Below are 24,173 nucleotides of genomic sequence, written 5' to 3' on the forward strand. Positions count from 1 at the left end.
ATAGACATCTGGATTTCTCTTTGGTCCCACTGCTAAATTTGTGGGGCTCTTTCTTCTTTTAGAGAGAATGTTTCTTTTTGTGAGGAAGAGCATAACTAGAGGCCATCAATAGAAGGTTGATGACCAAGAAATCCAATAGGGAATCCAGAAGAAATTCCTTTACCTAAAGAGTGGTGAGAATGTGGAGCTCGTTACCATCGGGAGTGGTTGAAGGGAATAGAGTAGAAGCATCTAAGGGGAAGTTAGACAATTATGTGAGGGAGGAGGGAATAGAAAATCACGATAATAGATTTAGATGAGAAAAGATGGAAGGAGGCTGAAGTGGAGCATTAGCACCTGCATGGACTAGTTGGGCCAAATGGCCTGTTTCTGTGTCGTATATCCTATGTACACCTCTTTGTGCACAATGAATTGCTTTTGGAACGATTGTCTTTTGTTGTGTTAACAAATGCAGCAGCCCAATAGCATACACGAAGAATGGAGACGAATGGCTGGAAAGAAGAATTGTTCTGTTTGCGATGTGAAAAGGGAATAAAATAACTTGCTTTTATTCAGAAGCTTCCAAATCTTCACAATGCTCCAGGAGTCACAGGCCAAGAAATCTCTTCTTGAAGTGTAGTTACCGTCATTACATAGGCAAATACAGCAGCTAATGTACACACAGCAATGTCCCACAATCCGCAGTGAGATAAATCTCCAGTTAGTTTGGGCGAGGGACATCAGGAGACCTCCCCTGCTGCTCTTCTTTGAAAGTGCCATGGGACCCTGAGCAAGCAGGTTTAACATTTCATCAGAAAAGCACTCCCTCAATAGTGCACTGATGCGTCAAGCTAAATTGTTTGTTCAACTCATGGAGCAGACTTAGAACCCATAATATTTTGTAAATGTATTACTGCTGACAGCAAGTGGAGCATTTTTTTTCTCTTCTGTCCAATTGTTTGATAAGCAGGACATTTCCCTCCACCTCTCCAAATAGCTTCATGAGATCTTGAACATCTACCAGTGGATAGGCCCTTGGTTTACCATTTTATCAATTGAGCAGCACTTCTGAGAATGCAGGACTCCCAGCAGTTAATTTGCGCACGGAGAAGTCTCACAAACACCCAATGACGTAAAGACCAGACTACCTGTTTGAGGTAGTGATTAACAGTAAACAGCTGGCTAGGGCAGGAGGAGAACTGCAAATATTGCTAAAATGAGAGCAAAATATTGCAGATGCTGGAGAGCTGAAATAAAAACAGAGTGCGGAATTTTACGGCCCCTCCCACCAGCGAGAGTTTCCAGTCCCGCTGAAGTCAGTGGACTTTTGAACCCCCCGCTGCGTTTTACAGCCCCGCCCCCCACCACAACCAGCCCATAAAATTCCGCCAGGAGAAACTCAGCCGATCTGGCAACATCTGTGGAGAGAGAAAACAGAGTTAACGTTTTAAGCCCAGTGTGACTCCTCTTTGGAACTAGTAGCACAGAATCTTTTTACATCCTCTGGAGAAGGGAAGACAGGGCCTGAGTTTGACATCTCATCTGAAAGACGGCACCTGCAGCAGTGTAGGCCGACAGTCCCTCGGTGCTTCACTGGATTGTCAGCTTCGGTTACACCCTCAGGTTTACCTGCAGCGGGGCTTGGACCCAGAACTTTCTGACTCATGGGCCAGGATTTTCCGGTCATCGGGCGGGCTCAGCGGTGGATGGGGAGGGGGCGGCTGCGAATTCACGCTGGCTAGCCCCAATTGATAGCTATCCAGCGTGAAACGTGCTTAACGCTGCCGGTGTTAGGGGGGGCGGAGGAGGGCGAGTGCAGAACTTCGCTCATGCGTGCGGGTGGACACGGTGAAAGCTCCCTGACGCGCAGAGCTGCCTTAGGGAGCTGAAGATTTTCCAAATAAACAATAAAGGATTTAAAAATGTTCCAAAACACGTCCCCTCGTGTGACTCTGTCACATGAGCAAGGGACATGTTAGAGATGAGTGCAAAAATTTTTCTTTTTATATATATAACCACCTCATCCTGCCCGTGGATGAGGTTTTGCCAAAAATGCAAAGGCCGGCTTTGCCTTTTCGCCTGCCCGACAAGCGAACGGTTGGACGGGCAGCGGAAAAATTCTGATCAATTAACAGGGCCGCTCAGTTGTCGCCGGGCACGCTGTGCTGACTCCCGCGCGCGCTCGCCGGCCGAAATATCGCGCGTCATCTTGCACTCGTTAGGGTCGGGCACACGCCCACCCGACGAGCGCAATATTCCGCCATCAGGCAAGGCTACCATCACTGAGCTAAGGCTGACACTTGCTGCCGACTAAGTAACATTGTAGGTGAAGGCTGAAATTTTTGTTCACTGTGATATCCGTTTGAAAAAAACTTGCAATTTGTTTTTGATCTTCTGAAAGCCCCTTCAGATCGCGAGGCAGAGAGTAATGTCTGTAATTTCAGACAGCAACATGATACAGCTTGGCAAAACAAGGGAGAGGAACACAAATGAATGCTCAGTTCACAGTGTACTTACACCTTCAGCAACATTTGATAAGTGTTTTAGCAAAATTCTTTTGTCACATTAATGGATCGCTTCATAACGGTGTTACCAGAACTAAAAGCGGTGTGAAGCTCAAATTGTTTTGCATTGAGGATTGGATTCAGCCGTCCTAATGTGTACAATGACTGATAGACAATGCGAATTTTGTGCAAAAAATACCATCTTCATGCTTGCTTCCCAATATCGATGTCATCACCGAATTAAGTGACAGAATTTGGATGACTGCTTCGACTCTTTAAAAAAACAAAGTCAAGGACAATGTAGGAGTGACAGCTCTTCAGGACAGCACCTGTTCCAAATTCTTACACATCATTTCAAATGTGCATTCTTTTGCTTCATTACGATTAATTCATCACTTATAACATTAAAGCAGTTTTGCAGCTATGTGCTGATTGGTTCTCAGTGTTAAAGTTTGCTGACTTTGTACATCACAAGGAACACCTGACGTATTTGATGTTCCATCTGCATTTTCCTTCTGCCCTCGGTGTCCATGCAGCTTTCAAAACTAATGTCGTTGAAGACAGAGATAAAAGCAAAAAACTGCGGATGCTGGAAATCCAAAACAAAAATAGAAACAGAAATACCTGGAGAAACTCAGCAGGTCTGGCAGCATCGGCGGAGAAGAGCACAGTTGACGTTTCGAGTCCTCATGACCCTTCAACAGAACTAAGTAAATATAGGAAAGGGGTGAAATATGGGCTGGTTTAAGTGGGTGGCACGGGGGGTGGGTGTTGTTGGGACAAGCAGCTAGTAATAGGTGGAGATAACCAAAAGATGTCACAGACAAAAGAACAAAAAGGTGTTGAAGGTGGTGATATTATCTAAAGGAATGTGCTAATTAAGAGCAGAGAGCAGGACAGATAAGGTACAGATAGCTCTAGTGGGGGTGGGGTGAAATAATACTAAAAGGGCATAAAAGGTAGAAATAAACAATGGGTGGAAATACATTTAAAAATAATGGAAATAGGTGGGAAAAGAAAAATCCATATAAATTATTGGAAAAAACAAAAAGGAGGGGGAAGAAACGGAAAGGGGGTGGGGATGGAGGAGAGGGTTCAAGATCTAAAATTGTTGAACTCAATATTCAGTCCAGAAGGCTGTAAAGTGCCTAGTCGGAAGATGAGGTGCTGTTCCTCCAGTTTGCATTGAGCTTCACTGGAACAATGCAGCAAGCCAAGGACAGACATGTGGGCATGAGAGCAGGGTGGAGTGTTGAAATGGCAAGTGACAGGGAGGTCTGGGTAATGCTTGCGGACAGACTGAAGGTGTTCTGCAAAGCGGTCACCCAGTCTGCGTTTGGTCTCTCCAATGTAGAGGAAACCGCATTGGGAGCAACGAATGCAGTAGACTAAGTTGAGGGAAGTGCAAGTGAAATGCTGCTTCACTTGAAAGGAGTGTTTGGGCCCTTGGACGGTGAGGAGAGAGGAAGTGAAGGGGCAGGTGTTGCATCTTCTGCATTTGCATGGGAAGGTGCCGTGGGAGGGGGTTGAGGAGTAGGGGGTGATGGAGGAGTGGACCAGGGTGTCCTGGAGGGAACGATCCCTACGGAATGCCACCAGCGGGGGTGAAGGGAAGATGTGTTTGGTGGTGGCATCATGCTGGAGTTGGCGGAAATGGCGGAGGATGATCCTTTGAATGCGGAGGCTGGTGGGGTGATAAGTGAGGAAAAGGGGGACCCTATCATGTTTCTGGGAGGGAGGAGAAGGTGTGAGGGTGGATGTGCGGGAGATGGACCGGACATGGTTGAGGGCCCTGTCAACTACCGTGGGTGGAAAACCTCGGTTAAGGAAGAAGGAGGACATATCAGAGAAACTGTTTTTGAAAGTGGCATCATCAGAACAGATGCGACGGAGGCAAAGGAACTGAGAGAATGGGATGGAGTCCTTACAGGAAGCGGGGTGTGAGGAGCTGTAGTCGAGGTAGCTGTGGGAGTCGGTAGGCTTGTAATGGATATTGGTGGACAGTCTATCACCAGAAATTGAGACAGAGAGGTCAAGGAAGGGAAGGGAAGTGTCAGAGATGGACAATGTGAAAATGATGGAGGGTGGAGATTGGAAGCAAAATTAATAAATTTTTCCAGGTCCCGACGAGAGCATGAAGCAGCACCGAAGTAATCATCGATGTACCGGAGAAAGAGTTGTGGGAGGGAGCCGGAGTAGGACTGGAACAAGGAATGTTCCACATACCCCATAAAGAGAGAGGCATAACTGTGGCCCCTGCGGGTACCCATAGCCACACCTTTTATTTGGAGGAAGTGAAAGGAGTTAAAGGAGAAATTGTTCAGTGTGAGAACAAGTTCAGCCAGACGGAGGAGAGTAGTGGTGGATGGGGATTGTTCGGGCTTCTGTTTGAGGAAGAAGTGGAAAGCCCTTAGGCCATCCCATTGGGGGATGGAGGTGTAGAGGGATTGGACATCCATGGTGAAGAGGAGGCGGTTGGGGCCAGGGAACTGAAAATTGTTGATGTGACGTAAGGTGTCAGAGGAATCACAGATGTAGGTGGGAAGGGAGTGGACAAGGTCATCTCCTCTGGAGATCTTCCTTCCACAGCTTCAAACCTCATAGTCACTCAACCTCCGTCGGCCCGCTTCTACCTCCTACCCAAAATCCACAAACAGGACTGTCCCAACAGACCGATCGTGTAAGCCTGTTCCTGCCCCACGGATCTCATTTCTCGCTATCTTGACTCCCTTCTCTCTCCCCTTATCCATTACTGGCTGCTTGTCCTAACAACACCCCCCCACCCCCTTAAACCAGCTTATATTTCACCCCTTTCCTATTTTTACTTAGTTCTGTTGAATGGTCATGAGGACCTGAAACGTCAACTGTGCTCTTCTCCGCAGATGCTGCCAGACCTGCTGAGTTTTTCCAGGTATTTCTGTTTCTGTTTTTGTTTTGTTGTTGAAGACAGATTGGGAAGCAAAGGAAACCCGAATATTATGACTAGCATTTTGCCTCAAATAGTAAAAAAATGTACTGCCTAAAAACCAGAATACGTTTTAGAGATTTTTGGCTGAATTTCTAGGCCCTGATGGGGATTAACCCAGAGGGGTGGGGGTGGCGAGCACTGAAGTTTGTGCCACCGGCCAGCGTGCAAGTTTGTTGGCACCGTGCTGACCCCCCCCCACCCCCCCCGCCATTTTTCCAGAGGCAGGATTGGTGGCTGGCAAGCCGACCTTCCTGCAAGCATTGGATTGCCAATTGAACCAGCCGAAGGCCAATCAAGGCCTGGAAATATGCCGCCAATCTTCAAGCGTTCCGAGGCATCGGGAGGACTGTTGCCGCCTGGGGTCCAGCATTCCAGGCAGGCTTAGAAGCCCTCCCTGCCTGCTTGCCTTCTGCTGCAACCACAGGCCACCCAGTGGAGGCACTCCCCCTCCACAGTGGTTTCTAGGCTGCATTTTTATTTAAAATTAAACAAAGTTGGGGCACCCTCTCTCTCACTTACCTTAAAAGGCAGCCTGCTGTTTATTCAGAGCTGCAGGGCCTTCTATTGGCCCTCCAATTTCAACAGCCTACTTTAAGGATGGGGAGCCTGCCCTCTGGCCAGTAAATGGCCAATTCAGAGAACATCACAGTCACGTGACAATTCCCTACATGGTGTGGTCTTCTGACCCCCCATTTGACCCTGTGGGTGAGGCCCCAAAGCCTACGGGGAGAATCCTGCCCTTTGTTTTGGTTGAGTTGGGAGTCTGCTACATTCAGAAACCAAATTCCCAAGCGGTAATTTCTTTGATATATTATGAAGCATGTATTCTCCTGGTGACACACTGCACTTGTCTAAGCCAGAGAATTTAAATACTGCTAGAAACAACAAAGATTTATGGATCCCCAATTGTATGAAGGGCATTGCTTCAGTTTGATTGCAGGATGCTTATCTGTTAGTAAGATCATTCAGCCCATCTTAATATGAAGAACAACTCTTCATTCCTCCTACCGCTGCACCTAAATTTTTCTTAAATATTTCCAAGGTTTTCACTTTCCCACTCTTATCGATCCGAAGTCCATTCCAAGTGTCGATTATTCTTTGAGTGGAGAGTAGTCTAAGTAGCCTTCACGCCACACAAGTGCCAGGCATTGACCATCTCCAACAAGAGAGAATCTAATCATCTCCACTTGACGTTCAATGGCATTGCCATCACTGAATCCTCCACCATCAACATTGTGGATTTTACCATTGACCAGAAACTGAACTGGACTAGCCATACAAATACTGTGGCTACAAGAGCAGGTCAGAGGCTGGGAATCCTGGAGCGAGTAACTTACCTCCTGACTCCCCAAAACCTGTCCACTATCTACAAGGCACAAGTCAGGAGTGTGATGGAATACTCCCCACTTGCCTGGATGAGCACTCAGGTAATGCTGAAGAAGCTGGACACCATCCAGGACAAAGCTGACCACTTTATTAGCACCCCATTCATCACCTTAAACATTTTCTCCCTCCACCATTGACACACAGTGGCAGCAGTGTGTGCCACATACAAGTCCAGGGTAATGCTCTGGGTCCCCAGAGCATTACCCTGGACTGGTAATCCAGAGACCCAGGGTAATGCTCTGGGGACCCGGGTTCGAATCCCACCACGGCAGATGGTGGAATTTGAATTCAGTAAAAGCCTGGAATTAAAAAGTCTAATGATGACCATGAAACCATTATCGATTGTTGTAAAAGCCCATCTGGTTCACGAATGTTCTTTAGGGAAGGAAATCTGTTGTCCTTACCTGGTCTGACCTACATGTGACTCCAGATACACAGCAATGTGGGTGACTCTTAAAATGCCCTCTGAACAAGGGCAATTAGAGACGGACAATAAATGCTGGCCTAGTCAGCAACACCCACATCCCATGAGTAAATATAAAAAATAGATGCACCGCAATAACTCACCAAGGCTCCTTCGACAGCATCTTCCAAACCTGCGACCTCTACCACCTAGAAAGTCAAGGGCAGCAAATGCACAGGAGCACCACCACCTGCAAGTTCCCCTCCAAATCACACACCTTGGAACTATATTGCCATTCCTCTGCTGTTGCTGGCACTCCCTCTCTAAAAGCACTGGGGTATTCCTACAACACAGGGACTGCAGCAGTTCAAGAAGGCAATTCATCATCACCTTCTCAAGGGCAATTAAGGGTGGACAATAAATGCTGGCCACATCCCATGAACGAATAAAAAGAAGCTATTTCTAAAGCTTTTTTTTTTAACACATCCTACGAGCGTACAATGACCTATAGGGTTCATTGGTTCCATAAAGTTAATAGAGGGTCAATGGGCATGGAAGTGCCATAGTTTGGCATGGAGGGCATAAACAGCCATAGGGGGTGGATGGGGAGAATGAGGTCACATGGATGGGGCATGGGGAGTGTTTGGGGGGTGGGGAGGTGTGAAGGGTGAGGGCTGGAGGACTTTTGTGTTTAAGGAACCTAGAAACATAGGAGCAGGAGGAGGCCATTCAACGCATTGAACCAGCTCCACCATTCAATACGATCATGGCTGATCATCCACGTCAATGGCTTTTTCTCACACTATCCTCACATCCTTTTATGTCATGGGTATTCAGAAATCTACCAATCTCTGCTTTAAACATACTCAGTGACTGAGCATCCACAGCCCTCTAGGGTAGAGAATTCCAAAGATTCACAACCCTCTGAGTAAAAAAAAAATTCTCCTCATCTTGGTCCTAAGTGGCTTCCCCATTATTTTGAAATTGTGCCCCCTGGTTCCAGACTCCCCAACCAGGAGAAACATCTTACTTGCATCTACCCCGTCTATCTCTTTAAGTATTTTGTTGGTTTCAATGCGATCACCTCTCATTCTTCGAAACTCTGGGGAATACAGGCCCAGTTACCCCAATCTCTCTTCATAGGACTGTCCCTCCATCCCCAGAACAAGTCTGGTGAAATTTCGTTATACTCCCTCTATGGCAATAATGTCTTTCCTAAGGTAAGGAGACCAAAACTGCACATAATACTGCAGGTGCAGTCGAACTAGGGTTCTGTACAATTGTAGTAAGACTTCACTTACTCTTGTATTCAAGTCCTCTTGTGATAAAGGCTAACATACCATGACCCTTCCAGCTGCAGGTTAGCTTTCAGTGACTTATTGACAAGGACACCCAGGTCCCTTTGTACATCTACACTTTCTAATCTCTTACCATTTAGGAAACACTTTGCACATCTGTTCCTCCTGCCAAACTGGATAACCTCACATTTTTCCACATTATATTCCATCTGCCACATTCTTGCCCACTCACTTAAGTCTGTCCAAACCCCCTTGTAGCAGCTTTGCATCTTCCTCACGACACACATTCCCACCTAGCTTTGTGTCATCTGCAAACTTGGAACTATCACATTTGCTACCCACATTCAAACCATTGAAATATATTATGAACAGCTGGGCCTCCTTATGGTGCCCCACTAGTCACAGCCTGCCAACGCGAGAGTGACCTGTTTGTTCCTACTCTGTTTTCTGCCTGTTAGCCAATCCTTAAACCATGCCAGTATATTACCTCCCACTCCTGTGCTTTAATTTTGCTAATCAACCTCCTGTGGGCGACTTTATCAGAATCCTTCTGGAAACCCAAGTATACTATGTCCACTGACTCCCCTTCATCAATTCTGTTAGTAACATCCTCAAAAAACTCCAACAGGTTCGTCAAACATTGTTTCCCATTCATAAATCCATGTTGTCTATGCCCAATCAGATCATGATTATCTAAGTGTCCATTTATCACATCCTTTAAACAGATTCCAGCATCTTCCTTACTACTGATGTAAGGCTAACAGGTCTGTAGTTCCCTGTTTACTCGCTCCCTCCCTTCTTAAATAGTGGGGTGACATTTACTACCTTCCAATCTGCAGGAACCATTTCCGAATCTATAGAATTTTGGAAGATGATCACCAATGCAACCACTGCCTCCATAGTGCATCACTATCTCCATAGCAACCTCTTTCAACACTCTGGGATGTTGAATATCAGGTCCCACAGGGACTTAACAACCTTCAGTCCCATTAATTTCTCCAATACAACCTTCTTACTAATACTGATTTCCTTCAATTCCTCATTTGCCCTAGTTCCTTGGATCTCAAATTCTGGGAGATTTCTTGTATCTTCCTCAGTGAAGACAGACACAATGTAATCATTTAACTTCTCTGCCAATTTCTCTATTTTTTTTAATTCATTCACGGGATGTGGGCTTTGCTGGCTGGGCCAGCATTTATTGCCCATCCCTAGCTGTCCTTGAGAAGGTGGTAGTAAGCTGCCTTCTTGAACTGCTGCAGCCCATGCGGTATAGGTACACTAATGGTGCGTTAGGGAGGATTTTGACACAGTGAAGGAACGGCGATATATTTCCAAGTCAGTATGGTGAGTGGCTTGGAGGGGAACTTCCAGGTGGTGGTGTTCCCATCTATCTGCAGCCTTTGTCCTTCTAGATGGTAGTGGTCGTGGGTTTGGAAGGTGCTGTCTAAGGAGCCTTGGTGAATTCCTATTATATTCCTATTTATCCCCCATTATAAATTCTCCTGACTCTGCCTGTAATGGACCCACATTTGTCTTAACCAAATGTTTCCTTTTTAAGTACCTAAAGAAGCTTTTACATCCATTTTTATGTTTTTTGCAAGTTTACATTCGTATTCCATTCTTCCATTCTTTATTAGTTTCTTGGTCCTCCTTTGCTGTATTCTAAAATGATCCCAATCCTCGGGTTTACTACTATTTCTGGCAACTTTATAGGCCTTTTCTTTTAATCTTTTACAACTTTTAACTTCCTTTGTTAGACACGGTTGACTGACTTCTTTTTTGGGATTTTGTGCCTTGAAGGAATGTATAATTGCTGTAAATTATATAATAATTCTTTACAGACTTACATTGCCTGTGTACCATCATACCTTGTAATGAATTTTCCCAACCTACCTCAGTCAATTTGCACCTCAGACCTCTATAATTTCCTTTGTTCAAACTTAACACCCTGGTTTCAGATTGAGCTACCTCTCTTTCAAACATAATGTAAAATTCTATCATGTTGTGGTCACTCATTCCTAAAAGGTTATTTATCAACTAGGTTATTAATTAGCCCTTTCTTGTTGCATAATACTATACTGTTCTCAGGTTTTGTCCTCAACATACTGCTCTAGAAAACCATCCACACTCCAGAAACTTGTCTTTCACAGCATTAGTGTTCATTAGGTTTATTCAGTCTATAAGCAGACTGAAGTCACCCATGGTTACTGTATTACCCATGCTACATGCTCCTCTAGCCTCCTGATCAATACCATGCCCCACACTACCATTACAGTTTGGTGGCCTATAAAAAATTCCTACCAACCTTTGCTGCTCCTTGCTGTTTCTTAGCTCCACCCAAACAGACCCCACATCTTGTTTTTACGATCTGAGATCCTCCCTTACTAACGTACTGATCCCATCCCCTATTATCAGTGCAAGACCACCTCCTTTTCCTTTTTGCCTGTTTTTCCTAAATGTCGAATATCCTTGAATATTCAGTTCCCAGTCTTGGTCACCCTGTAGCCATAATGGCAATTTGATCATATCCATTTACCTCTAAATTATCTACCTTGTTGCGAATGACCCGTGCATTCAGGTAGGAAGCCTTAACTTTGTATTTTTAACATTATTCCACATTCTAACCCTATCCAAATCTCCATTATTCAAATGTCCATTATCCAGAGTCTCCATTATCCCCACTCTCTGTTATCCACACTCACCATTAACCCCATTCTCCATTATTCTCACTCTCCCATTATCCCCACTCTCCGTATCCCCACTCTATTATCCACAGCCCTGCTATCCCACATTCTCCGCTATTCCCACTCCCTGTTATCTACACTCCTGGTAATCCCCACTCTATTATCCGCACTCTTCATCATACTTACTCTTCATTATCTACACTCCCCATTATCCCCACTCTCCACTATCCCTAGTCCACGATATCCTCACTCCCATTATTCACACTATCCATTATCTGGAATCTCCATTATCTCCACTCTCCATTATCCTGAATCTCCATTATTTCCATTCTCCATTATCCCCACCCTCTACTGTCCCTGTTCTCCGCTGTCCCTGCTCTCCATTGTCCCCACTCTCCGCTATCGCCACTCTCCATTATCCCCACTCTCTGTTACCCCCACTCGCCATTAACCCCACTGTCCATCATCCCCACCATTATCCCTGCTGTCCATTATCCAGAATCTCCATTATCCACACTCTACATTATCCACACTCTCTATTAACCCCACCCTCTGCTATCCCCACATTCCGCTCTCCATTATCCATACTCTCCGTTATCCACACTCCCCATTATCCACACTCTCTATTAACCCCACCCTCTGCTATTCCCACATTTCGCTCTCCCCACTCTCTGGTTCCCCACTCTCCACTATCGCTTCTCTCTATTATCTCCACTTTCCATTATCTGGAATCCCCATTATACTGAATGTCCATTATTCCCACTTTTCATTATCCCCACTCTCAATTATCTCCACTCCCCGTTATCCCCACTCCCGGCTATCTACACTCCCCGTTTTCCTCACTCCCTGTTAGTCCTACTGTTTGCTATCCCCACTCTATGACCCACATTTCCAATTCACCGCGCTCTCCATTATCCCCACTCCATTACCCCCACTCTCCGCTATCCACGCACGTCTTTCTGTGAGTCGTGCTGTGCTGATTTGGCCACATATTTCAATGTTCACTTTGTTTTGCCGATTGCCGTTTTTGGAGATTCGACACGTTTACCCTTTCCCAAGAACATTCTTCAGCCTGCCTCCTTCCTAATTCCAACCTCTGCCTGGCCTTCAATCAATGGCTTCCTGAAGAGTGCCGACTTGAGACACAGTGGGGAAAAGACAACATTTCTATTTTAGGAGCTCGCTTAGCTCTTTTTTTTTTTCTGTGTGCTCTTGACACTTTGAGACAACTGATGGAATCCTTGACATCCTTAAAATGAAATTCAAGGACAGGACAACTTTGCTTTGTTCACACAGCCAGACAATGCACCCAGTACACACGACAATAATTGGTCGATGCTGTTCTTACACTACGCCAACGCTTTCAAGCTTCAGTTGTAATTTTTTGTATTTTCTTTTTCTATCATGTCCTGTTATACAAGCTGCATCAAAGATTAATTTTTGTTGCAACAGTAATTTCATTCAGACCACGTAATCCGTGCTCCACTGCGTGCTGGTGTAGAAACACAGCTTGACCTATATTTCTCTTTTCATGAAAAAAGCCTTCACACCTGTATTTTACTACAATAAAAAAGGAACTTTTTTCTCAACTGTTGGTAAATAGGAAAAGCAGGAGTAGCAAAGCAAGATGTAAGATGAGAAACGACTGTCAGTTCTAATAGTTGACAATTGTTTTTTGTGAGCCCCGTCCACTGTTTTTTTCATGGGATGTGGTTGTAGCTGGCAAGGCCAGCATTCATTGCCCATCCCTAATTGCCACCAACTGTGTACTGGGCAGTTAAGAGTCAGCCACATTTCTAGGGGTTTGGAGTCACATGTAGGCCAGACCAGGTAAGGATGGTAGATTTCCTTCCCTAAAGGACATTAGTGAACCTGATGGGTTTTTACAATGATTGACAATGGTTTCATAGTCATTATTACTGAGACTCCAGATTTTTTTATTGAATTTAAATTCTGCCAGCTGCCATTGTGGGACTTGAACCCATGCCCCCAGAGCATTAGCCTAGCTTTCTGGATTATTGCTGTTGACATTGCCACTACGCCACCAACTCCCCCAAACATTAAACCACTTCACTCCTTTACTAAATAAGTAGACAGAAGCATGTCATACAAACATGATCATCCACTCTTATCACCAACAATAATTACCAGCTGACATTCTTTAACATAGAATTCTTACACTTCATTTTTGTTTAAGATATAGTATTTTGTAATGTATAAAAGCACTGGAAAACGTGCAACAAGTTTGGCTAGTATGACACAGGAACTGAGAGATTGTAGCTATTAAGAAAGGTTAAACAGCCTGGTCTCTTTTCTTCAAAAAAGAGAAGGCTGAGGGGGTAACCTGTTTGAGATCTTTGTAATAGCACCCTCTTGTGGCCATTTGTTTATGTATGTATATAAGCAAACCAGAATAAACCAGTTTCAGTTGGGTATCAGAACTCCACGGCATGAATTTTACCTTTGGTAGGCGTGCGCGATCGGTGGGCCCAGGAACAGTGGGGAAAGGAGCCCCCCACTGCAATTGGCCCCCAACCATGATTTCATGTTGGCTGGCCAATTAACGGCCAGCCAGCATGAAACACGCGCTGAAAAGCTCAGCGCTGCAAGGATGGGGGCGGGAAGAGGGCGGGCGATGACATTTTCATGGGTGCGGGTGAGCATTGTGAGAAAGCTCCCTGAAAGCCGACAGCTGCCTCAGCGAGCGGCCGACCTGAAAGTGTTAAAACAAAGGTTTAAAAAGCTGATGTCCATGCATCATCGTCGATCACCTGAAAATATAGCTGATAAAAATGCTGTCCACAGATATTTATTTTAATTTTATTTCATAACGGAAATTTCACTCTGTCCTTGGATGAGGTTTGATGAAAAATGTAAAGGCCGCCTGGCCGATTTGCCCATCCGCCAACCATAAAGGTTGGACGGGCCACGAAAAATTGGAGACAATTGCGCCGTTAATGGGCTTCAAGTTTTCCAGGAAACCTCATCCACGGGCGGGATGAGGTTTCCTGAAGGTTTTATAAAATTAATAAATAAATTTGGTGAACTTGACAAACATGTCCCAGCTCATGTGGCACTGTCCCATGAGGGGACATGTCTAAATCATTTTTTACTTCATTTACCACAAAATTTTTTGAACCACTTAATCTCCCTGAGGCAACGCCATGCCTCAGGGAGATTGCTACACTTTTTCGTACGCATGGACAAAAGAGCGCAAGCCCCGATTCTCCCTCCTCCCCCCACCCGCACAGGTAGAGCTGAGCACTACTGGCTACGCATTACGCTGGGCGGGCCTTAATTGGCTCGCCCATATAAAATGGCGGCGCGCAGCCGATTGCGGGCGGCGATCGGCTCCACGACCACCCACTCCCGCTCCTACCAAGCCCACCCAACATAGGTTAGATGCAGCCCTACGTAATTCTACGTTGAAGCTTACAAAAATTCCTTATGAAAGGATGAGACGACGTACCGTTGATTATAGTATCGACCATTAATGTAAGAATTCCATCATAGAACACATAATATGAAGTAGAAGGGCAATCTGCCTATTCTTATTTGTCTTATTAATAGACATGCATGGAACCTAAATAGGGATAGTAAGGGCATCTTTGCAGAAAACCACAACGACTATTATAAGTAATAGGGAAATGTAAAGTATTACTTCACATTCATTAAGTGTGACTCAGTGGTCAGAAGGGTCAAGAATTGGCATAAGCTTTTCAGAGTAGGCACAAAGATGGAAATGGAATGATTTTAGATCCAGGGAGTCCAGCAAGGGAAAACAGCTCGCCCATTGAAATTCCTCCTGAAGCATGCAGTCGTATTGGTTAGAGGGATATCTACTAGGGATATCTACTTTGCAATTTGCTCTCGAGTGCTTTCAGTTTGAGTTAGGCTGCTGCATTGATGGGACTGTCGTTTCATCTGGTCAAAAGCTAAGCCAGTGCGGAACTGAGAGGACCCAGATTTGATCTATGGCAGGTGCTGAGTTGGCCCTTTGCAACACGCTTAGTGATAAGGATGCTGCCTTGGGCTGTTACATCTTCAGGTTAGGGAGATTGATTGAAGTTCCCACTTCAGATTGCTGACTCTGGACCTTTGCTGGAAATGTGCATGAGTTGATGTAAGCTTAGAACAACGGGTTGTTGGTTTAAGTTCCTCTCCTTGAGTACATAATCCAGGCTGACACTCCAGCACAGTACTGGACGTGTGTTACGCTGTTAGAGGTGCCATCTTTTGGGTAGAATGTTGAACCGAGCCTGAGACTGCCCTCTCGGGATTGATGCAAAAGACGCCATAGTGCTATTTGAAGAAGTACAGGGGGATTCGCCCCAATGCCCTGGTCAATATTTCTACCAAAATCAACATCAGGAAAACAGATCATCTGGTCATTGTCACATTGCTGTTTCTGGAACTTTACAGTCGCAAAAATGTTAGGATATAGGAAAAATAATAATTTAGAAAAGACTGCTCATCTTTCCCTGACAACTGAGTTTCTCTGGATCTGCACCATTTTCTGTTCTCTTGAATTACTCCTTTAAATAACAAGGAACAGATGTTACAAGTTTTCTTCCACAGTGTAGTAAAAGATTCTTGACCAAATTCTTAATGTGGTTATTTATTTTCTCAAAGTGTTTTCACTTGCTCTAGAAACACATGATGCAATATGAATTATACCATCGGGCCACTTGTAGATGGCCTCACTGTGACTAATAATCCAGGACTACTGTCAAAAAGAAAAGTTTATGAAACACATGAAAACAGCACTTAAAAATGACCAAAAAATGTAATGAGCTACAAATAGCAGGTTAAAGAGGACTCGGGAGGCGGGGTAAGGATTGGGAGATGCTTGTGGGGAAGGGAGGTGGTGTGCCTACTTGATGAGAAAAAAGTACTGAAACATATGTGTCGATTTGGCCACTTTAACATTTGGGAGGATACAACAGCAACAACAACTTGCATTTATATTGCGTTTTTAGCATTGCGAACCATCCCAAGACGCTTCACAGGAGTATTATCAAACAAAATTTGACCCCTTGCCACATAAGGAGATATTGGGGCAGCTGAAGAAAAGCTTGGTGAAAGAAGTAGGTCTGAAGGACTGCCTTAAAGAAGGAGCGAGAGACTTAGAGAGGTTTAGGGAGGGAATTTATTTTTATTCTTTCACGGGGTTCGAGCCTAGCCAGCTAGGCCAGCATTTATTGGCCATCCCTAGTTACCCTTGAGAAGGTGGTGGTGAGCTGCCTTCTTGAACCGCTGCGGTCCATGTGGTGTAGGTACACCCACAGTGCTGTTAGGAAGGGGGTTCCAGGATTTTGACCCAGCGACAGTGGGGGAATGGCGATGTATTTCCAAGTCAGGATGGTGAGTGGCTTGGAGGGGAACTTCCAGGTGGTGGCGTTCCCATGCGTCTGCCGATTCCCGTATAAGTTAGATTTATTCCTTACGGCATCATAGGCAGTTCCTGATTAATACGTCTTTCTGTGTAAAAAGATTCCATTGACAGGACCAATAGGAAGGCCATATATAACTTAATTTAGTAAATGTATTAAGTTTAAGTAATGTAATGTTCCACACAGGCAGATTTTATTGGTATGGTCATCTCACTACACGGAGTAGCCATTTTGTGCAAGAGTTTAAAAAGGCTGATTGCGAGTGATACGACAGCCTATTTAAAATGTCTTCTGATTTTTATTTCCAATGACTTAAGGCCCACATTCCTGAGGTCCTGGGAAGGGATAGTTCGGATTCGAAGAGAGTCTGAGAAACATGAAAGGTCAAGTCGAACGGGTTCTGTGGTTTTAATTAAATTCATTCTTGCTGTACCAAGAGCAGGCATCTTTTATGTTAGTAGGAATTGTAACCAGAACTGCAACCCACGCAGAGCTGAGGAGAAAGTATAATCTTTACAATTTGGCTAACACTGATCTCTCCTGTCAGACCTTTAAGAACAGTAATGCGAGTACGATAGTTTCCAAACGAATCAATTATACCATCATGAACGTAATTTTAATCATGTCATCAACCTCAAGGCACAGCAGAACCGGAATATTGATTCAGCCATCACTTTTGCTGGAGACAGAGCACATGTATATGTTCTGTCTGCAATGTATTGCCTACTCTTGACCAGAACTTGCAGCTATGTATAAGCTTCGCTTTTCATCGTAGCACTGTCTGCGGTACCTGGTGGGGAACGTTTTATAAATTGCACCACAACTCCCTTAGAGAATTATCAGAAGAACACGTGGCTGTCCTTAACCCGCCATGTTTGAAGGGGATTCTCAAAGCCTGTATCACCTGCCAGAACTCTGCCCACAACAGGGATGACAGTGGACTAGGCAACCCACTGCCATTACCAGTAGTCCACTGCGCCCTTAAGTTAATGTCCTTCAAGGAAGGGGATTGCCAACCCCCTACCTGGCCTGGCCTACATATTGCTCTAGCTCCACTATATTTGGCTGCCTTTTTAGCACCCTCAGGGCAACAAGAGAGAGCCAATAAATTCTGCCTTGCCAGCCTCACCCACATTGTGTGGGGGGAAAAAAAAGGATATTGGCACCAATTGACATCCAGGCGGGAAGGCCGCCCACAAGCCTTCCCACCCTGGACTTATTTGGGTGGAGGCAGGAAGGTGGAGGATTCCCTACCCGGCATCTTCCCCCACAGCACCCTCCAGCCCTCTTAAATGCTCCTCACTGCCTCCAAACCTGACGCCTAAATTCTGCCCACGCTCATTGGTGTTTTTTTGTTACACTGAAGAGTTTGACTCATCAAAGTGTCATTAACTCAACATCTGCTGTAGAAAACATTGCTGATCAATTCAGTGAGCAAGATGTTTCGAAAGTGAATGACGTATTTGGACATAAAGCACACCAGAGTTAGAAGACACTGCTGTGGCATCTCACAATCATGGCAGTTTGAGGTATCTGATGGGGAGAAGAAGAAGGGAGACCACCTTGAAAGCTTATCTCCAGTGAATAAGACTCTAAAAACTTCTGGCCTTTGGAGTTTCATAAAGACTGATTTGCAATTTGCTGAATAGCAGAGGCTGTGACAATGGAGAGCTCTGCTAAAGTAAGACATGACAAGACGGCCTCATTAGTAACAAAGGGGGATGAATAAGGCTCCACTGAAATAGCACATAGTAGGTATTTAGTTGTCAGAGCAGTTGTCTTATCCATCACAGTAATACATGCTCTTGCTCGAATTCATGTACCTCATCCTCAAATTCAAATTAAGCCCATCAGATTGATTTAAAGGTAGGTTATCATTTTGAAGAGAGCTCAATGTGAGGAGTTACTGAAGAAGAATTATTTATTGAAATGTAGGCAAATCTGTCTGAAGAGCCTTCAATAACAGAACATAGATGTTGCCACATTACCTGATTCAACTATATACTGTCAGACAAAGAGCAATAGAATACATTGAGATAAAAGGTAGTTCTAAACTGAAACATCATTGCTATGTGTCAATCAAAATGTAAAGGGGTAAACTTCCCTGATAACCATTGGGTAAAGGTTTCTTCTTGTCCCACATATAGCAAAAGCTAGAGAAAAAGTACTGAAAATGCTGGAAATCTGAATGAAAGTAAAAATACTGTATTAGCAATAAACAACAGGTGTGGGAATGGAAAATACATAAGGCCCTTTTTAGAATGAATAAATAAAAGGGATGAGGAATGTAAGAACACAGGATTGACGCCTTTACAAGAATATTTAAGGACTCCAGATGAATTTTTAATCTCATCTCATTAATTTCTCAGTAAAGACCCATCTGAGTTGTACCACCTCGTCTACGCCTAGTAGTTAATGATGCTTAAATTTAGCTCTTCAAACTCTTTTACCCAAACCAGTTCAGGTTATATTACCATTTCCCCGACTAACTTCCTATCAGCAGCCTTAAAAGCTACTGAGTAAATGGCAATTATCAAAGAAGAAGTCAGAACTAACAATTGTTTATTAACCTTAGAATCTTCAAACCTAAAGTTTTAATACTGGTTAGAAAAATAATTTGTAGATACAGTTAATTGACAAAAGCAATGCAAAGGCCATTGGGTCATGTGACAGCAATTCAGCATTACCTATGTGTTGATTATAAATTTATGGTCTGAGATTGATGTAAATTTATTTTATAAAATATGAACAAATTAATAATGCACTGGAAGTTTCTTTTTTGTTCATGAGAGGTGGATGTCACTGGCTAGGCCAGCATTTATTGCCCACACCTAATTGCCCTTGTTCAGAGGGCATTTAAGAGTCAACCACATTGCTGTCAGTTTGGAATCACATGTAGGCCAGACCAGGTAAGGGCAGCAGATTTCCTTCCCTAAAGGGCATTAGTGAACCAGATGTTTTTTTTTACAGCAATCAACAATGGTTTCACGGTCAACATCAGACTTTTTAATCCTAAGAATTCAAACCCAGGTCCCCAGAGCATTACCCTAGGGGGAGAATTTTCTCCCTGTTGGGCGGGCCACCCGCGATCGGCTGCGCGCCGCCATTTTACGTGGATGGGCCAATTAAGGCCCGCCTAGCATGACGTGTGCCTGGTAGCAGTGCTCCCTGTGCGGGCGGGGGGAGGAGGGAGAGTCGGGGCCTGCGCTCTTTCACGCATGCGGGCGAAAGAGCGCAGAAATCTCCCCGAGGCATGGAGTTGCCTCAGGGAGATTAACTTCAGTTTAAAAGTTGGGGGAAAAAAATTATTCAGACATGTCGCCTCGTGTGACAGTATCACATGAGCTGGAACATGTTTATGAATTTTCATTTAAAGAATTATTTAATTAATAAAACCTTCATGAAACCTCATCTCACCCGTGGATGAGGCTTCATGCGAAATGCGAAGGCCGCCTGGGCTCTTCTCCTGGCCGCCAACCCTAAGGTTGGACGGGCAGCTTTCTCAATTGGGTTAATAGTTTTATTAATGGCCTTAACAGGCCTTTGACAATTCAGCGGGCGCGCAGCCGACTCTGGTGCGCGCCTGCCGAACAGAAGACCAGAATGACGCGCGGTGAGGCCGGGACACACCTCTGACTTCACCAGGCGTCATTTTACGTGTCGGTGTGCGGGGCCCGCCTCCACATGCCGAACAGGAGATTCTGGCCTAGGTCTCTGGATTACCAGCCCAATGACAATACCACTATGCCACCACCTCCCCACGTACACTAAAATTCTTCTATTGAGCTATAGAAAAAGAAAAGCATAAACAGTTACAATCAAAAGCCCTGCTATTATTTCGCAGAATATGTTTACGTATATTTCATTTCGTCCACTCTACTATTTCAGAAGCTGATGCTCACTAAACCAATTGAAAATTCCAACTGAGGTTCAAACACCGACAACTTTGATCTGAAAATATTCCTAAACTGTTACTGGTACTTCCTGAATTTAAATAAGAGTCAGCCACACTCAAAGATAACAAACTGTCATAAATCATCTTGCCTGTGTCAGCCGCAGGTAACTTAGCCCCCCCCTTAGGTCTTGCAGATAACTGAAGTAGCTTGAAGTATTTGCATCGTGTTAAGTGTGGTAGAAGATTCCAGCTGCAGTTGGCTTTTAAAGTCCTTGGTGTGGATTTGTGCTTAGCAGCAAAGGAATGGCACTTGCTGTTCACTATGAGAAATGTTTCCCACATAGCTTTAGCAGGCTTTAGTGCCCAGACCTACTCTTTCCAACGGCAATTTATATTTGGCACCTTTTACAGGGGATCTACCTGTGAGCAGGGAAATCAACAGGGAGTCAATCGGTTTGAAGGATTCTCACAGACAGCAAAGCTTGAGAAAAATAGATGTACATATTCTATTTAAATCATTGTGGTGGTGGTGTGTCACAGGTCACACATGCTGTGGCAAAATGCATGTTGTTGTCTGGAGCCATGGTAGCGGCTCTAACTTGCTTTCCATCACTTGGCTGCCTAGGAATCTCTCCCACTCTTCCTGCCTGCCATTGGCATATGTTGGAAGGATTTGCAGGTTGAAAATCAGCCTGTTTGGCCCCATTATGAGTGCACCTTCCGTGGTCATCGAGTTCTGGGGTGGGACTCAAACCTGGAGCTCCTGACTCAGTGGCAGGAACGCTACCCACTGAGTCACAAGACTTCCAAATCATTATACAGAGAGCAAAATAAAGATTGGGACATACGCATAGGATTAAGGGTGAAACCCAAATAGGAAAACGAAAACTGATACAGAAATATTTTAACTTTTAGTTAAAATTCTGCAACGTTTAACTTTTCTTCTTTGGGAATAAGACTCCAAACTTCTAAAATGACATTTTCAGGGCAAGAGAGGTTGTTCATTAGTAATTATGACTTACTATACAATTAAAAACTCAGTTAATTCCAATTGAACAAGACCTCAGTTTTTCACCAGTCTTTACAGTGACACTGGTGAACAACTAATTGAAGCCCATGCCTTAGCAGTGATCCCTGTGCTGATTCCATTCATGAAGACCCTGTGGAGGAGCAAGGTATCTCTGACCGAAACCTGTGGGATTTACCAGTGCATGTATGGACACCAGGAGCGGCTGTCAATTTGACCTAGTAATAATGGCAAATGTTGAGAGCCTAACCTTTATTACCCCTGCAAATTGTTTGTCATTTGTTTAAGCCAAGACAAGACAAATAAATTATTTCACTTCTAATTGAATTTTAATGCAAACAGCTGCCCTGGTGGGATTTGAACCCCGGAGCATTAGCCTAGCACCTTTGGATTATTAGTCCAGTAATATTACCACTATGCCACCACCTTCCTCCTAAACATGCCAGGGGTCAATGGTTTAAGATTACTGTCAACACATGTCAATGCATCAGCATTTCAGGAGTAAAATAAACTTTCTTCACTGGAATTGGATGTTGTCTCTCCAGCTTATTTAGAACATTTGGATTAGCAGATAAATGTTAGGACGAATTAGATCAGTCTCGGGGTGAGATTGGAGACAACAAGAACCTAGAGCTTGGACAGGGGTGGGGGGCATTGTTGGAGCCAATCAAATTGGTTGGATGATGGTACTGTAACAAATCACTCAGCTCTTAACGCTGCAAATTATTAGTTGCATATAAACATCAGACAGAAAATAATTTGATGAGCTGCAGTTACAGGCCTCTTTATTCAGTGTTTTTTTTCCCCAAGTAAATTATACACGTGATATAAATGGCTAAAATGGAGGCTTGAAGGAATGCCACCTGTTGTCTTTATGTGAAGGTTAATATTCTTTGAGACTGGTTGAGGCAATGAGGATGTTTCCTGGTGTGAACGAACTTTATTTGAGCATTCCTGTCACTTGCAAAATTGCCACAATTTGGAAGTAAGATTGGAAGTGAGGTTGGACAGTTGACAGGCTTTACTCACATAGAGTTAGGTAGTATTTGAGCACAGAAACAGGCCATTTGGCCCAACTGGTCTATGTCATTATTCAAGCTCCACTAGAGCCTCCGTCCATCTAACTGTATCACAAGAATTAGGAGCAGGGGTAGGCCATTCTGTCCCTCCAGCCAGCTCCACCATTCAATGTGATCATGGCTGATCTGACCGTGGTCTCAACTCCAGTTTCCTGTCTGCCTCCCATAACTCTCAACTCCCTTGTCTATCAAAAATCTGTCTAACTCTGCCTTGAGTATATTCACTGTCCCAGTCTCCACTGTTACTGGGAAGAGAAGTCCACAAACTAACAACCCTCAGAGAAAGAAGTTTCTCCTCATCTCAGTCTTAAATGGGAGACCCATACTTTTTAAACTGTGACCCCTAGTACTCCTCTCTGCCACAAGAGGAAACATACTCCTTCTATCCACCCTGTCAAGTCCCCTCAGGATCTTATATGTTTCAATAAGATCACCTCTCATTCTTCTAAACTCCAAAGGGTATAGGCCCAACCTGCTCAATCTTTTCTTAGAAGACCTTAATTTTCTCCTTCATCCCAGGAAGCAGTCGAGTGAACCTTCTCTGAACTGCTTCTAATGCAATTATATCATTTCTAAAGTAAGGAGACCAAAGCCGTACACAGTACTCCAGATGCGGCCTCACCAAGGCCCTGTACATAAGACCATAAGACGTAGGAGCAGAAGTAGGCCATTCGGCCCATCGAGACTGCTCCGCCATTCAATGAGATCATGGCTGATCTGATAATCCTCAACTCCACTTTCCTGCCTTTTCCCCATAACCTTTGATTCCCTTACTGATTAAAGATCTGTCTGTCTCAGCCTTGAATATAGTTAATGACCCAACCTCTACAGCCCTCTGTGGTAAAGAATTCCACCCTCTGAGAGAAGGAATTCCTCCTCATCTCTGTTTTAAATGGGCGACCCCTTACTCTGAGATTATGCCCTCTGGTACTAGACTCTCCCACAAGGGAAAACAACCTCTCAGCATCTACCCTGTCAAGCCCCCTAAGAATCTTACATGTTTCAATAAGGTCGCCTCTCATTCTTCTAAACTTCATTCTTCTAAACTCCAATGAGTACAACCCCAACCTACTCAACCTCTCCTCATAAGAAAATCCCTCCATACCCAGGATCAACCGAGTGAACCTTCTCTGGACTGCCTCCAATGCCAGCATATCTTTCCTTAGATAAGGGGACCAAAGCTGTTCACAGTATTTTAGGTGTGCTCTAACTAGTGCCTTGTATATTTTTAGTAAAACTTTCCTATTTTTATACTCCATTCCCTTTACTTGATTCCCCTTGCAATACACAACATTCCATCAACCTTCTTAATCACTTGCTGTATTGCATACCAATGTTTTGTGACTCATGCACCAGGACACCTAGATCCCTCTGTACCGTAGAGGTCTGCAGCCTCTCTCCATTCAAATAATATACTGCATTTCTATAAAAGCAAAAATTGCGGATGCTGGAAATCCAAAACAAAAATAAAAATACCTGGAAAAACTCAGCAGGTCTGACAGCATCTGCAGAGAGGAATACAGTTAACTTTTCGAGTCCGTATGACTCTTCAACAGA

General features: G+C 44.3%; 1 protein-coding gene across 1 annotated transcript in view; it reads left to right on the forward strand.

Moving 5' to 3' along the window:
• dpp6a (dipeptidyl-peptidase 6a) overlaps nucleotides 1-24,173 on the forward strand; it is an 848,482-nt gene that overhangs the window by 165,813 nt on the left and 658,496 nt on the right. The gene's annotated exons all lie outside the window — the stretch shown is intronic.

The sequence above is a fragment of the Cetorhinus maximus genome, chromosome 3, assembly GCF_964194155.1.
Source record: "Cetorhinus maximus chromosome 3, sCetMax3.hap1.1, whole genome shotgun sequence".
Taxonomy (NCBI): Eukaryota; Metazoa; Chordata; class Chondrichthyes; order Lamniformes; family Cetorhinidae; genus Cetorhinus; species Cetorhinus maximus.